The sequence below is a fragment of the Equus caballus genome, chromosome 16, assembly GCF_041296265.1.
Source record: "Equus caballus isolate H_3958 breed thoroughbred chromosome 16, TB-T2T, whole genome shotgun sequence".
Lineage (NCBI taxonomy): Eukaryota > Metazoa > Chordata > Mammalia > Perissodactyla > Equidae > Equus > Equus caballus.
Window position 1 is genome coordinate 86,388,390 of NC_091699.1, and position 16,398 is coordinate 86,404,787.

Here is a 16,398-nt window from a genome sequence, read left to right on the forward strand (position 1 = left end):
ATTATGAGACAAAATCAGGCAGAAATTAAAATGACAGCAAACTATTAAAAACTAATTAGAAATCTTGAAAACTAGATATATAGCTACTGAATAAACTCAGTAGGTGAGGTGCACTCCAGTCTGGCCACAGTATGAGAAGTGACTCTGGGGAAATGACCTAGAGGATAGCCATAATTGAAATAATTATCAGAAAGGCAGTTAAGACACATGGAAGACAGTGAAGAAGAAATATTTGAGAGATAAAAGTAGAATATTTCCAGGATTTAAGAGAGACATAAGTTCTCAAATTAAAAGTTTGCTCCATGGGGCTGGCCCCGTGGTGTAGTGGTTAAAGGTTCATCACACTCCACTTTGGCAGCCCGGGTTCGTGGGTTCGGATCCTGGTCGTGGGCCTACACCACTTGTCAGCCATGCTGTGGCAGGAACCCACATACAAAGTAGAAGAAGACGGGCACAGATGTTAGCTCAGGGCTAATCTTCCTCAGGAAAAAAAAAAAAAACAAAGTTTTCTCTGAGCACAAAGCAGGATAAACACAAATTAATCCAAAAGTAGACGTCATAGTGAAAAGATAAAGAGAAAAATCTTTTAAATGCCCAGACAAAGAAAAACTGCTGACTAAATAAGCTGTGGGGATTAGACTGTCCTGGGGCCTGGCTGCTGTGTTTGCTAATACCCCCTCAAATCTTGATCCCATCTGTAATCTCCTAGTCCAGCCCCCATGCCATTCCCCACATTTCGTCAATATTCACGACCCATTCCCCTCCCATCTCAGCTTTTTGATTCATAGCCCCTCTTGCTCAACTTGATCTCAGCCATTCTTCCTCCAAACCATCACCTTTCTTTTATTTATACCTCTATTATTTTTCCAAATTGGGTTTGTGATGCCTTTCAAATCTATATGCAATAGACAAAAAAGAGAAACTGGTTATCGACAATTAGAATAAAACACTGAAGCCAGAATTCCTAAAAATGTACATCACACTGTCCTTCACTCTTGCTAAGGTCACATGGTTTAATAGGAGCTTCCCAGTGTCCAAAGCAAAAAGAGGGAAACATTCAGTGCAATATTTATGGTTTCCATGACAACAAAGTTTACCAGTTAGTAAGGAGAAGCATCATTTTTCCATACAGAAGCCAGGGAAACAGGACCCTGTTGCAAACTGTTTTGCTTGCCCTCTCAATACCATTTCTATGGCACCAAAGCAGGTGGGCAGGCGTTAAGTAACAGAAACCCAATTCCCTAGCCTGTTGAAGCTTCGGAAGGACTTGGGCTGGAACACACAGCATGATTCGGCTATATGGCTTCTCCCCACAAGGAAGCCTCAGCTGACCAAGGGAGGCAATCCCCTAAGCATGCATCTTTGGGAAACACATACTCATCACACATGGGGTTCTTCATATTCAATGCAACCTGCACAGATTCTTTAAAGCTTCCTTTTGTTTTTCTGCTTTTGCCTATTTTTAAACATTTTAAGGATGTTTTAGTTAATTCCTCTAAGGACACATCAATTTGATTTAGTAAAAAATCTTTGAAATATTAAAGAAGACAAGATAGAAAAAGCCTCAAAGAATGTAGAAATTACATAAAGGAGCAAACTGTCCAATTTTGTGATGTTTTACACAAATATTTAAGCACATATGTCATTAGATGAGACACATATAAAAGAAATTTGATTGAAGGTTTCCCACGTGTGACAACCACCTTAAAAATTTACATGACATTCCCAAAAATAAATTGTTAAACAAAAATAAATGTTTCTAAAACTGTCAATAATAAAAAGAAAATTGGGATCAACCGTGCGAGAGGAAAGACTGAATTACCGCTTAAATCTCTCTGTAAACTATGATATTACAAAATGATTGACAGAGGAAAAGTCAATCAAAGAGGATGCCGCCGAAAATGTAGCAAGACAGGCTCATCCAGGAGACGCTCCTATTTACGAGATGAGGATGCCGAGGGCCAGAGTGGTTGCTCCACGGCCCCAACCCCTAAGGAACCGGCAGGGGCTAGAAGCTGATCTCCAGCTCCTCAGCACAGGCCCCTGACCCGGATCTTGCAGAGTCACCGACACACTGCACGTAGGGCAAAGCTCCGATTCTGAGCGCCGGTGATTGGGTCCAAATCTGGCCCTGTAACTTGCCTCTCCACACCATTGTGACTCTCCACGCAGCCGCTTTTTCCCTTTGGAGCCTGAATTAATAAATGAAGGATTCTTTGGCCTATAAATGTGCGTGCAAATCCAGGCATTCTGTCCGTTCACCAAACATTACCCACAGCCCTGCGGCCGGGTAAAATCTTCATTCCCTGGCTCAGAAGTTCCAGCCTTCAATTTCTTCAGCTTCCTGGCTTTCCCCCAGAGGCCTGGACTGAGAAATGAAGTTGTTCCGAGCAGCAGCCAATGGCCTGACTTCAGCCTTTCCCTTGAAAGTTACTGAATTAGGGCTGCAGAGTCTGGAAGACAGGCTGCTGCCCCCATTTCCCAGTTCCCTGGGTGTTTTGCTGGGCTCTGTTCTAGAGACAGCTCGTGTGGAACATATTCCCCAAATGCAAGATAGCCCATCACAGCCCAGACAATCACTGCTCCACACCCCAAAGCAGCCCAGCCCTATCTGTCAAAACGGCCTCTCCATCAGCCACATAACCACCTGTGATGCTTAATTTTCTGTGTCATCTTGGCTGGGCCACAGTGCTCAGATATTTGGTCAAAGATTACTCTGGATGTTTCTGTGACAGTGACTTTGGAGGAGATCAACGTTTAAATCAGTAGACTTTGAGTAAAGTGTAATGTCCTCCATAATATGGGTGTGCCTCATCCAATCAGTTGAAGGCCTGATTATAACAAAGACTGACCTCCCACAAGCCCATTCGGCCAGCAGAAGGCCTTCACACTGGAACTGCAAAATTGGCTTTTTCCTGGGTCTCCATAATCACGTGAGCCTGTTCCTTAAAATAAATCTCTCTCTCTCCATATATATATGTATATATATGTATATCCTACTGATTCTGTTTCTCTGGAAAACCCTGACTAATGCAGCAGCCAAGAAGGTTTAAAGTAGCATGTCATCCAAAACTCCAGTGCAATATGCCGAATCTTTGAATTTAGCCAATGGCAAAAATTCCTTTTTTGGTTCTTAATCTTACATTTAAAGAGAATTATACAGATCAGATGTTGCAAACTTTGGGGCCAAATTTAACCCACAATGGGTTTAGTTACACCCAGATGAAATGTTTGTTCATCAAACCTACTTAACAATTAAAAATCAGGATATTTCGTGTTTACTTCTACATTCAGATTTCTGCTTCTCTTGCAAACTCGGGGGTGCCCCACGTGGAGCTGGCACTCCTGTTGGGCAACCTTGGCTGAGTGGAGGAGCTACTGGTTCCTCAGACTCTGTTCCCGCCCCTCAGCTCTGCACGCCTCACCCTCAGTCTGACACCCAGCCTCTCCCTCTTCCACGCTACCTACCTGGCTCCCGTAGGCATTTGGGTTTGTGATCCTTGATGACAACACAAGGATAACCAAGCCAGGGTGAGTCTAAGAGAAAAAAAAGACATGGATCCTTCCCTTCCCTCCATCTTTCCCCAGAGCCACTGCTCACTGGCTGGGTGACTTTTGTCAAGCCTATAACTCTTAGGAGCCTCGCTTTTCCCCTGGGGAAAATGGGGCTAATGGTACAGATCCTGCATGATGTTTATAAGGATTAAATCGTGCACTATTTGCGCAGCACCTGGTAGCTATTATTTTATTAGTTTATTCAGACACACACCATACTTTATTTGATAAAGATGAGCCTAAAGCCAGCCAGGGCCTCTAGAGATGAGAAACATCCTATGCATTACGCAACTTGTATAGTTTGAAAATGCAGTTTTTGATATTTCGTTAATTCCTCGAGATGATCTTGGGAGGTTGCCACTGTCATTACCCACATTTAACAGGTGAAAGTGGTGGGGTTCAGGAGTCCCAGCCCCCATGCTCCCCTGAATACATCTTTCTATTATGCATTATGATAATTACCTATGCCCGTGTCTGCTCTTCCTCCTAGGCCACATGAACCTGGAAATGAGGGACAAATGGGAGTCCCCACTGTCGCCCTGGTGGATAACAAGGGCCGGGCCCAGGGAAACTGACTCTGTCAGTTCATCTGCAGAGGAAAAGCCCCACATCAGAGAATCAGCAAGAGGCTCCAGCAGGGACTGCCCTGCCCCGACTCCCAGCCCCTGTTCTCTCCCCTCGGCAGGAAACCATGATGTCTTTCCTTTCACTTCCTTAAACTTCTCTTGGGCCCGCCACTTCTTCATCGGATGGAAATTGGGAGTTCCATCTGTGCAGCCAAATGTGGACCCCAGGGTACCGATGTGGGCTCCAGCAGAAAGAAATGTGACACCACATTTCTGTGATCTGCTAGAGGAAATGGGTGTCTCCCACAAAGCTGCGACACTCTGCAGCCCAGGCTGCTACCCTCTCTAGGCCCTCGGGCACTGGGCAACAACATGGAAACGTAATCAGCACAAGAAACACCTCCACAACTTTTAAAATCAGATTCACTGAAGTCTAACTTACACAAATTCACCCATTTTAAGTGCACATAAGTTTTGACAAAAGTATACAATCTTGTAACTAACACCACGGTCAAGATACAGAATATTTTTATCCTCCCAAAAAGTTCTCTTCTGCATCCCAAAAGTTCCTGGCTTCAGGCAACCACTGATCTGCATCCTGCCACTGTGGTTTGGCTCTTTCTAGAACGTCATAAAATGGAAGTATATAGTCTTTGGGGTCTGCTCACCATATGCTTTCAAAATTCAGCTTTGTTCCCGCATCTATGATTCGGTTGTTGCTTTTTTATTATTGCTGAGTAGTAGACCATTGTATAAATATACCGCAATTTATTTATTCACCTGTTAATGGATATTTGCCTTGTTTCCAGTTTTTATTTTATTTTGAATAAAGCTGCTATGAACTTTCATTCCCCAATCTTTATGTGGAATATGTTTTCATTTCTCTAGGGTAAATATCTAGAATTGGGATGGCTGGGTCATACAGTAGATGTACGTCTAATTTTATAAGACACCACCAAACTGGTTTCCAATGTGGCTGTACCACTTTGCTCTCGCATCAGCAATTTACAAGAGTTCCGGTTGTTCCACATTCTCTCTGACGCTTAGTGTTGTCAGTCTTTTTGAATCTAGCCATGCTCATGTGTGTGAGTGGTTTTAATTGAGGTTTTAATTTGGATTTCCTTTATAACGAATGATGTTAAGCATATTTTCATATGCTTATTTGCCATTCCTTTGTCTTCTTTGGTAAAGAGTCATCAAATCTTTGCCCATTTTTTAAAAATTGAGTTGTTTGTATTCTCAATATTGAGTTTTAAGAGTTCTTTAATCCTATATATGGTTGACAAATATTTTCCCCAGTCTGAGACCTGCATTTTCATCTTCTTAACAGGATCTTCCAAAAGACAAACGTTTTTTATTTTCATGGAGTCTAATCACATTTTTTCTGTTATAGTTTCTGCTTTTTGTGTTTTATCTAAGAAATCTTTATCTAAGGTAAGGTTACAAACATTTTTTCCTATGCTTACTTCTAGGAATTTTATAGATTAACTTTTATATTATAGTATGATGCATTTGGGGTTAAATTTTGTATATGCTATGAGGTCAGGATCAAAGTTCATTTGTGTCCCCATATGAGTATACAATTGGTTCCACTCCATTTGTTGCAAGACTGGCCTTTCTCCATTGAATTATCGTAGCGCCTTTGTTGAAAATCAATTGAGCATCTATGCATGGGTCTATTTCTGGACTCTTCCTTCTATTCCATTGAGTTATGTGTTTACCCTTACGCCAAATGCACACGACCTTGATCACTGTAGCTTTATGTAGTAAGTCTGGAAGTTAGGTCCGATGAGTCTTCCCCTGCTGTTTTCTCTGTAAAGGTGGCTTTGGCTATTCTAGATTCCTTGCATTTCTATAAAAATTGTAGACTCAGCTTCTGAAAGAAGCTGTAAAGACCCTGCTAGGACTTCGATTGGGATTGCTTTGGATCCATAGATCAGTCTGAGGACAACTGACATCTTAACAAGATTGAGTCATCAAATTCACAAACATAGTATATTGCTCCATTTCTCAAGTCTTTTTTAAAGCATGCATAAGATATACACATAAGCATACATAATCAAATACATTGGTGGTATTATTATTTTGACAAACTGTTATCTACTAGATCAATTAAGAATAAGAAAAATAAAAGTTTTATTTTACTTTCACTTATTCCTTCTTTAATGCTCTTCCACACTATATGTAAATCCAAGTTACTGCTCTATATTATTTTCCTTCTCTTTAAAGCACTTTTTACTATTTCTTGCAGGGTAGGTCTACTGGCAACAAATTCTTTGAATTTTTCTTTGTCTGAGAAAGACTTCCATTTCTCCTTCACTTTTAAAGGGTAATTTTACAGGATACAGAATTCTAGGTTGGTGGGTTTTTTCCTCTCAATACTTTAAGTATTTCACTCCACTCTCTTCTTGCTTTCATGATTCCTGAGAAGTCAGATGTAACTCTTCATCTCTGTTCCTCTATAGGTAAGATTTTTTGCCTCTGGGTTCTTTCAGGATTTTTTCATTATCTCTGATTTTCTGTAGTTTGAAAATGATATGCCTATGTGTAGTTTTTTGGTGTTTATCCTGCCTGGTGTTCTCTGAGCTTCCCGGAGCTGTGGTTTGCTGTCTGACATTAATTTGGGGGAAATTCTAGTCATTATTGTTTCAAATATTTTTTCTGTTCCCTTCTATCTTTCTTCTCCTTCACATGTATCTTACACCTTTCGTAGCTGTCCCACAGTCCTTGGATATTGTTCTGTTCTTTCCAGTCTTTGTTCTCTTTGCTTTTTGGTTTTGAGGGATTCTACTGACAGATCCTCTCGCTCAGAGATTCTTTCCCCAGCTGTGTCCAGTCTACTAATAAGCCCATCAAAGGCATTCTTCATTTCTATTACAGTGTTTTTATCTCTAGCATTTCATTTTGGTTCCTTCTTAGGATTTCCATCTCTCTGTTTACATTGCCCATTTGTTCTTTCATGCTGTCTGCTTTATCCATTAGAGTCCTTAGCATATTAATCATAGTTGTTTTAAATTCCTCGTCTGATAATTCCAACATCCCTGCCATGTCTGGTTCTGATGCTTGCTGTCTCTTCAAATTGTGTTTTTTGCCTTTTGGTATGCCTTGTGGTTTTTTCTTGACAGCTGGATGTGATGCACTGGGTCAAAGGAACTCCAGTAAATAGGCCTTTAGTGATGTGGTGGGGGGGGGGGGTGTGGGGAGGGGAAGCGCTCTAGTCCTGTGACTGGGGCTCAGTCTTTTAGTGAGTTTGTGTCTCTGGACTGTGAACTTCACAAGAGTTTCTCAGTATTTTCCTCCCCCTTTGAGTGGAACAGAATGGCTGGAACTGGCTGGATTTGGTTATTTCCCTTCCCACAAGTCAGTTAGACTCTGTAACTCCCTCGAAGGTTAGGCTCTGATTAACTAGTTTCTCCTGAGGGCAGGCCTTGTTAAGAACAACAGAGCATTCTGGCCTATTTCAAAACGCTTCCTTTTCCCCTGCTCCTCCTGGACGCACAGGGCCATTTTTCTCCGATATTGCCTGTGGGAAGTTGGTCAAGCTCCTGGAAGTAAATCTCACAATATTTTGGGGGCCCCCTATGACTGGGCTCCCCTGGAGTTTTCAACTCTCAGACTTTTCCATACTGAATCTCCAGCAATTAGTCAGTCCCAGTTCAGGTTTCCCACGCCAGGCCCTGGTCCCCTTGGTGGTTTCCACTGGCGAGTCTGTGCTCCAGTAAGCCGTGACTCCCCGCATCCACCTGTCCTTTCAGTCTTAGGAGCAGTGGTCTGCCCCATGTCCTCCCCTCCTCTTACGAATCCAAGAAGAGTTGTTGATTTTTCAGTTAGTTCAGGCTTTTCCTTGTTGTTGGAACAGAATGGCGACTTCTAAGCCCCTTTCCCACAGAACTAGAATCCAGAGTCTCCCAAGTCTTTTAAAATTTTTTGCAGCAATAATTTTTCAGTATACTGAAAATATATTCAATATATACAAAATTTGTGTGTATTTTAAAAATTTTCCCCTCGATATTTTATATTTTCCCTAAATGATTTTGTATTTTCAAAGCTATTTTCAATGGCATTTTTAATTTCAATTCTGATGCTTTTGTTGCCCATATATAGAAATACAATTTATTTTTGTACATTGACATTGTGGCCTACAAGCCTGTAAAATCACTTAGTAGTGTAACAGCCTTTTTAAACATTTATTAAGATTCTCTACGGAGATAATTATGTCATCTGTGAATAAAGACAGTTTTACATCTTCTTTCCCAACCCACATGCCTCTTATTTCTTTTTCCTGCCTTATTGCACCAGCTATGACTTCCAGCATGATGTTAAATAGATGGGATGAAAGTGGTCATGCTTTCCTTGTTTCCCAAACAGGGGGAAATCAATCTTTTACCATTGAGTATGAAATGAACTGCAGGATTTTCATAAATGCTCTATCAGCTTGGGGAAATTCTATGTATTCCCAGTCTTCCGAGTGTTTTCATCATGTATTGTTGTATTTTATCAAATTTTTTTCTGTATCTATTGAGATGAATAATTTCTTTCTGTGTTAGTCTGTTACTATGGTGAATTATATTGAGAGGATTTTCAAATAATAAACCAACCTGCTGGTTTATCCCAAACTGGAAATGACACATGTCAATAGGACAGTGGTTAAACAAATTGTGGTTTACACACATACCCTTCTCCTTTATTTTCTTTATCATATCAGCATAGAAAGACAAATATATAGACAAACAGACAAACGATATGGACAAATCACAGGAATGGAATCCCAAATTGCTGATGAGTTTATGAAGAAATTCTCAATCTCGCAGGTAATCAGAGAATTGCACATTAAAATAAGAAAACTCCATGTTTTACCCAGTGATCTCGACAGCCACAGGCTGCTGGTTGCCTCCCTTTCAGTGGGACACAAGAGTTGATGCCATGATAAAACACCAAAATATTATTGACAAAAATGAAACAATTACTATCTAGGGCCTGGCTGGGAGAAGTAACTGGTGTTGCTGCGTTTGAGGGCAATCTGGCAGGTCTGAGTGACAAGAAGCAGCCCCACACCTTGGTACTTATCTGGAAGAAACACTTACACAAGTCCAAGGACAAGGAGAAACATGCAAGGATGTTTATTACTGTGCTCTTTATGATAGCAAAGAGAAAAAAGCAATCTAGTTGTCCCTCTGGATAAATAATTGTGGGATTTGTCTATGATAGAATTCTATGTGGGAGGAGGAGGTAATGGATTTGATTTTAATACAGCAACATGGATAAATCTAAAAAACATATTGAGTAGAAAAAGTAAACAACAAAATGAGGTTTATAGCACAGAGCTATTTACATAAATTAAAACATACTGCATTATATATTTTTAAGAATAGACTTATCTGAATAAACATGTGGAAGGTGGATTGAATTGCTGCATACAAAATATTCTTGAATAGGCTTCTATGGAATAAGGGAACTGGAGTGGGCTTGGGGGAAAAAGGAAATAAAATAAATGAAGGAGAGTTCTTGCACCAAAGAATGAAAATATGTCTTGAGTTGAATGGGGCACGCATGTCTCACAAGAAGAATAAAAAGTTTTCAATTTTAAATGACATTTCAGCCCCTGAAACAGACCAGTGGGGGACAGATTTGGGATCCCAGATGCCTCCGTGGAGCCCTTCCACAGACCAGAAAAAAGCAGCCATGTCCTTGACAAGACCCAAAGCTAAAACTGTCAAACTACACAGTCTGGGTGATCTGTCGCACTGTTCTGGCCCCAGCAGGCGGCTCAGTCCTGTCTCTCCAGATGTGTTATTTTGCTCATGTCAATGATTACATCCCAACATCAAGAAAAATGAAACTCTTACACATTCCAAAGGGGCTTAAAAGTCCAACACCACCTCAAACTCCTCTCACCTTGATCCCTTGGACACACAAGGGAAGCCCCTCTCTCCACACACAAGAGGAAAGGTCCGCCCTGAGTTTCGCCATCCCCTAAAGGAGTACGGGCAGGAGTCATGAGTCCTCTGTTGCTTCTGCTGGGGCTGTTGCAACGAGTTGCCCTACCTGAGTTAAATTGCAATAAAGATAGAAAGTGAGGAAAACATGCTGGTTTCAAATTAGTTTTACAGAGAGAGATGCCAGGTTCTAGTTTGGGTGGGTGAATAGCTGGCATCAACTCTTTCGCGTCCCACGGAGAAGGAAGCAACCAGAAGCCTATGTCTGTCAAGATCCTTGGGAAAAATATGGTAAAGACAGAGAATTTACCTTATCTATCTATCTTTCTATCTGTCTGTCTGTCTATCTATCTACCACTGTGACAAGGCTATGGAAACATCATAGAGCAGATGACTCTGTAATCATTGCCTTTGCTGAAAATGGTGTATTTCTGCGGAAAAAAGAAAGAAAGAAAATGTTATTTATTTAAATACTTCAAATCATAGTAAACTTTTGTTACTCACTTTAAGCATTCAGTCACTTGGCAAACACTGTTACATCTCAAGTAATACCTTGCCTTAAGCAAGCAGCACATTTATAAGTGCTACATTTGGACCAACTATTTAACATGAAGCTCCTAGCACTATATTTATAAGACAATTCATTAGTTTCAAAAAGAATGATGGGCAGTGAATTGCACGGCATTTCCATTGCAATACCATATCCAGTGCAGCTGTGGCCCCGGATGTGTATTCTCGGTGTAAATGTGTTTTCTTCTCTTCCACACACTCACCATAGCATGGATGCACTTGACCTTTGCCGTGGTGAGAATATAACCGGCCCTGCAGAGGACATTCTTGGCCACCCCTTTCCCCAGCATCCCTCACCACCCCCACTGTGTAGCAGGCACGAGGTCTGAGCGAGATTGATCTACCACCCCCATTCCTGACATTGGCCCCAAAGTCCTAAATCACTCAGCATAACCGCCTCCTCTTCACCAGAGTGATGGTCCAATTAGAATAAAACTCAAGACTTTTGATGGATATAAAAAGAGAAGCTCTCTTGCTCTGGATAAAGCAGTGTGTGGATGTGAAGCCTAGAAGAGCGGCAGCCATCTTGAACTCTAAGGCAAGCCAGTCTGGGAATGAGTCGACCTACAACACGGCAGAGCAGAAAGAAAGTCAGAGAAATGGAGCCAGCACCCTGCTCAGACTGTGCCTGAAAGCTGCCCTTTCTACCTTTGGACATTTTAGGTACATAAATCATTATTTGTTTTAGATAGTTCTTTTTTTCCCATTAGTTTGAAACCAAATACATCCTTACCATACTGATCCCAAAGTGCTAAAGATAAGTAGGGGGTGGGGCGGAGGCCATTTATTTCTTGGAAGTCTTCTTCCCCATTTGTGTAGCTGGAATGCCACCTTATCTCCAGGAGCTTTCTTTGCTCATTTGTGGCATAGACCAGCTAATAAGGAGCCACTTTTTCTTTCTAAACCCGCCTTCCTCTACTTCCGGGTTCTCTTCCACACTTGTGACCCAATCTAGATCTAGCCATAACATGGTTGTGGGCACTCTGAGACAACCGCCAAAAGCCTTTGCCCTCTCAACTTTCTCCAACTGACCGTGCTGAGGGAGGGGCTGAGAGCTGCACGTCCTAAACCATGGACCCACGGGAGCAGGAAGAGCCAGATGCTCTTGGACTGAATGGCTTTGACTCACCTGTGTCCGTTTCTCCACTGTCCAGCTTTACGGTCTATGCAGCATGGTTCTCTCCCTAACACTGTTTATTTGTTTTAGATAGTTCACTGTCGTGATCACTGTCCTGGCACAATTTCCCTGTTCTGTGTTCACTCTAAAATATGTGCAATAATAATAATGAATATTTCATGATTAATAATTTTGCTTGCCTTCTTGGAAATTGGATGAGCTTTTGGGGAATGACTTGGTCAGCCTGGGTCTGTTAATAAAAGATGCCCAAAGAAATTTGTGCTGAGGTCTCGTTTTCACACTGTAAGTTTTGCTCTGCAAGGAGAGGCATTCCAATGTCTTTGAAGCTATGGGTGTTTCCCTTAGAATTACGATGATGGAGGTGGCATCTCTCCCACTGGAGCCACTAGTAAAGGACTTACCCAGCATTTCATCCTTTAGCCTTTCCGACCTCCTTCCTCAGGTCAGCTGCTCAGATTCAGCAGGAACGTAAGCTAATGGGAAACAACACAGTCTTTTCCAAAGGCTTCTCTTCCTTCCTCTGTCAGTGGGCTGACTTGACATTTTGTTGGCAGCCTTCAGAGCACTTCACAATTCTCTGGAAAACGTTGAAAGCAATTTATAGGTTCTCAGCACATACAATAAAAAGCTTTTCAAGACAATCTCTCTTAAAATTGCCAACAATATCTAGACTAGGTGAGACACTGTTTTTTCTCTGTTGGTTGCCCCTGGGAGATATTACCAAATAATTATAAAGACCAGAGGGATTGAGGTAGCAGTTCAGTGACCAAAAATCATTCATATTCTGTGACAGGCTTGTCATTGCACAAAAAATATGTCCCAGAAATGACAATACACTGGCATTGTATTACTTCTCTCAATCTGATTTTCTATCTAGAAATTCAAAAATTCTTGGTCAGAGCAGGTGTTGTGAATATCTGCGGTTTTTGCCTCCCACGATCCATTTGCCACTGTGCTGGTAACTACCCTGTCTCCCTGTGAGGAACCACTCCCTCCCACACTCAGTCCAGGGGCTGGAGGTGGTTCAGCTCATGCCCAGCTCCAGGGGTGAACATATAACTTGAGTCTAAGCCAATCAGCACACTGCATTTCCCTGGCCACAGCAATTGGTTTAGGAATGGTCACATGACCCAACCAGACCCAATCAGATGCTGCTGGGGCTTTTGAGAGAGAGACACTGACTTCACTTCTGGATTTGATTTAAACTTTAAGGAGGAAAGAGTTTGAGACTTGTTGCCACCATCATGTTACCACATGAACCAAAGACTGTAGCCAAGACAAAAAGAGGCAGAGCTGAGACTGGAGAGAAACTGAGTTCTGATATAACGCTGTTTGATTCCTGAAATCCAGCTGTGCTGGAGCCCACTCTAACTCTGGATGGTTCAGTTAAATGAGCCAAAAATTTGTTTTTCTTTTTTCTGCTTAAGCAGGTTTGGATTGGGTATTGTTTTACTTCAAAACCAAGCCAAACAGGGGCCAGCCAGGTGGCACAGCGGTTAAGTGTGCACATTCTGCTTCAACGGCCCAGGGTTCACCAGTTCGGATCCCAGGTGTGGACATGGCACCACTTGTCAAGCCATGCTGTGGTAGCCTCCCACATAGAAAGTAGAGGAAGATGGGCACGGATGTTAGCTCAGGGCCAGTCTTCCTCAGCAAAAAGAGGAGAATTGGCAGCAGATGTTAGCTCAGGGCTAATCGCCCAAAAAAACCAAGGCAAACAAAAAACCCTGAGCACCCCACCTCATATCCTGATTTTAGGTCTGAAAAATACATTTAGTGAAGGTAAAAGTGTAAACTGAGCAATGTGGAAAGAGTCTGTATTTTTACATTTCCTAAAGTAGCTAGCACATTCTGGCCACACTCTACCTTCCAAGATAGTGTGTATGTGCGTGTGTGTGTGTGTGTGTGTGTGTTGGACTAATTGAATTAATGGATACATAAGGAAAGTCAAGAACAATTCCTGCCAAGTCTTAGAAAAATCTCTGGGTTTCAAAGCAGCAGCCCCTGGAATTTGGGATCTCTAGGGTGAAGAGGCAACTGCTGATCAATGTGGAATGAACAGAGGTCACTCAAGCCTGAGCCACAAAAAAATGCCTGTGAGCAAGAAGGCTGTCACTGACCAGACTCTTGGCAAGGCCACCCATCTCCCTGAAACAGGGACAGACCAAACCGAGGGGAAGGCCCCTTCTTCCCACTTCCATATTATAGATGCCCCCCAGGAGCAGGGAACAATCAGATCCAGGGCCTCAAAGCAGTTCCCGCCTCAAAGGGGTGTGAAGGTGTGGCTGAAAGGGGCAGCATGAATTTATGGAAGAAACTCATGCGGAGCCTGAGGGCCACGGCAGGAAGAAGAGGGCTTCCTCCTGACACTGACTCCTCAGCAACTCAAAACTCTTTTCAGACAAGGAAGGCCCAGGACTCCAAGAAAGAGGAGTCCTCACGAGACCTGGAAAGGAAGCAAGAACCTAGACGTGAGCAGGAACAGCTTTAGAAAACTAAATTGAGCAAAGTTTTGTTCTCACTCACTGCAGCCTCTGTCCCCCACCAGCACCTTTTTCCGAGAGGTCCAGGGCTCTTCCGTGGCTTTAGTCATAGAAGAGCTGGTCAGAGACTCTCCGTACAAAGGAGTTAGGAATTAGTGTGAGCAAAGGGACACCAAGAATAGAAAACCAAAGAAAAAGAGGGGGGCGGAGAGGGAGGCCAGCCTTCAGTTCAGCTCAAAGGTGAAACTTCTCAGGCATCGACAAGGCGCCTACACATCCCCACACTTCCTTCTCCAAACGTGGAATGGAATTCCACTGCTGGAGTTGTGTTCTTTCAGCTTCTGACTTTAATCTCAATAAATACAGACCTCTTTGGAGAGAAAGTAGCTCTCATGTTAAACTGTTGTCAGTTGTTTGCTCGTCTGTGTGAAAGCTTTGTACTAGAGAAGAAAGTGTGATAACTAGGACCATAAGTACATGATGAGGATGAGGAAACGCGATGACACTGAAAGGGAATTGGTATTTGGGCAAGCGGTGCGCTGGAGTGGGCAGAGCACAGACTTTGGAGTCAGAAAGACCTGGATTCAAATCTGGATTCTATTACCACTGTTATCTTGGGCTGATTACTTCACTTCTTTGACACTCAACTACCTTCTTGTGAAATTGGCATATAAATGCCTGTCTCCATGCCTTTGATCATTGCATCCTCTCTGTCTTGAATTCCCACATATTCCTTGCCATTTGCCTGGCTAACTCCTAATTCAGGCAATACATCACCTGTGTCCCCTCCTGAGGAAGACTGAAATGGGGAGGGGCCCCTTGTCTGGGTCCGACAGCATCCACCTGCAGAGCAGAGGTTGCAGCAGTTGTAACTCCTGCTACTCTGTACTGTGACTTCTCCCTCTGTCTCCACTAAAGAGATGGGGCCCTAAGATCCAGAGCCTACGTCTCATTCACTGGTGCATGCCAGTGCTTAGGAAACTTGCAAAAAAGATCAGAGAGAGGGATCTGAAGGGCTCTCACCCAGGAGAGCTGGAGACTTTGGGCTTGGGTGGGCCAGGGGAGGCTGTTCCTTCCCCACAAAGGGAAAGAATGCAGTCAGGGTGGAGAGAGAGATGGGCAGCCACACCACTTCTCTTCTTCTCAAACCAGCTTCCTAACCGGGAGCAGAAGCCTAAATGGAGACAAGGCAAGAATTATGACACTGTTATTGGACAAAGATGAATTCAGGGTTAAAAGCATTGTGTGGTGGCAGAAGCAGTCACTTCATAATGCTGAAGGCTGCAATCCACTGTGGAGAGGAAGGCTGCCATTTATGGTGGAGATAATGTTGTCATGAGCCGTTAGCAACCAAATAACAAAGCACCAACACTTGTGAAGTAAAACCATAGGAAATACAAAGAGAAACTGACAAAAATATAAAAGGAATAAAAGGTTTTAATACACCTCTTTAGATCCTTGACAGGTCAAGTGTATGAAAATAAGTAAGGATATATAAAGTATGTGAACAATATAATTAAAATTATGTCTTTCTAGGTTTCTATGGTGTATTTACAAAAATTACCTTCTTTTAGGCATAAACTCCAAGAAGCTGTTATAATGCAAATTACATTCTAAGATTGCAATACAATAAAACAAAAAATAAGTAGCAAACATAGAAACGCCAAACCCTTGGAAATTAGGGGAAAAACATCTCTCAGTTAACTATTGGGTCAAAGATAACAGATAATTTACAATTGTCAAATATCTAAAAAATAAAATAATAACATTACAAATTAGAATTGGGATACATTTCAAATTGTGTGCACAGGGAAAGTCATAACCGCAAACACTTATAATACTAAATTAACAAGAATGAAAATGAATTAAATAAGTATCAACATGCAAAGTTAAAAGGGAAAGACAAAAAGAAGTTCAAGGAAAATATAAACTCAAAAAAACAACGAATTTGTGACCAAAAGATAGTAGAATTAAATATTTTAAGAGAAAATTCTATGAGGAAAAAATTCAATACAACTAATAGTACACCATTAAGTAGTGTAATCAAGAATGAGAGAGAGAAAGCACAAAACTATACAATTAGGAATGAATAAAGGAGAAAATACAAATGCAGAGAAAAATCCAAAGACACATAGGAGAACATTTTGTTC

The 16,398-nt window shown here is 42.0% G+C and overlaps 1 long non-coding RNA gene across 1 annotated transcript in view; it reads right to left on the reverse strand.

Moving 5' to 3' along the window:
- Positions 1 to 7,056: 7,056 nt before the first annotated feature.
- The window catches only part of LOC111768428 (uncharacterized), a 39,100-nt gene continuing 29,758 nt past the window's right edge, over positions 7,057 to 16,398 (reverse strand). The window contains exons 4-5 of the long non-coding RNA XR_002800796.2: positions 12,167 to 12,342; positions 7,057 to 10,488 (exon numbers count right to left, since the gene is read on the reverse strand). This is a non-coding gene — a long non-coding RNA (uncharacterized lncRNA). The remainder of the gene's footprint in view (positions 10,489 to 12,166; positions 12,343 to 16,398) is intronic.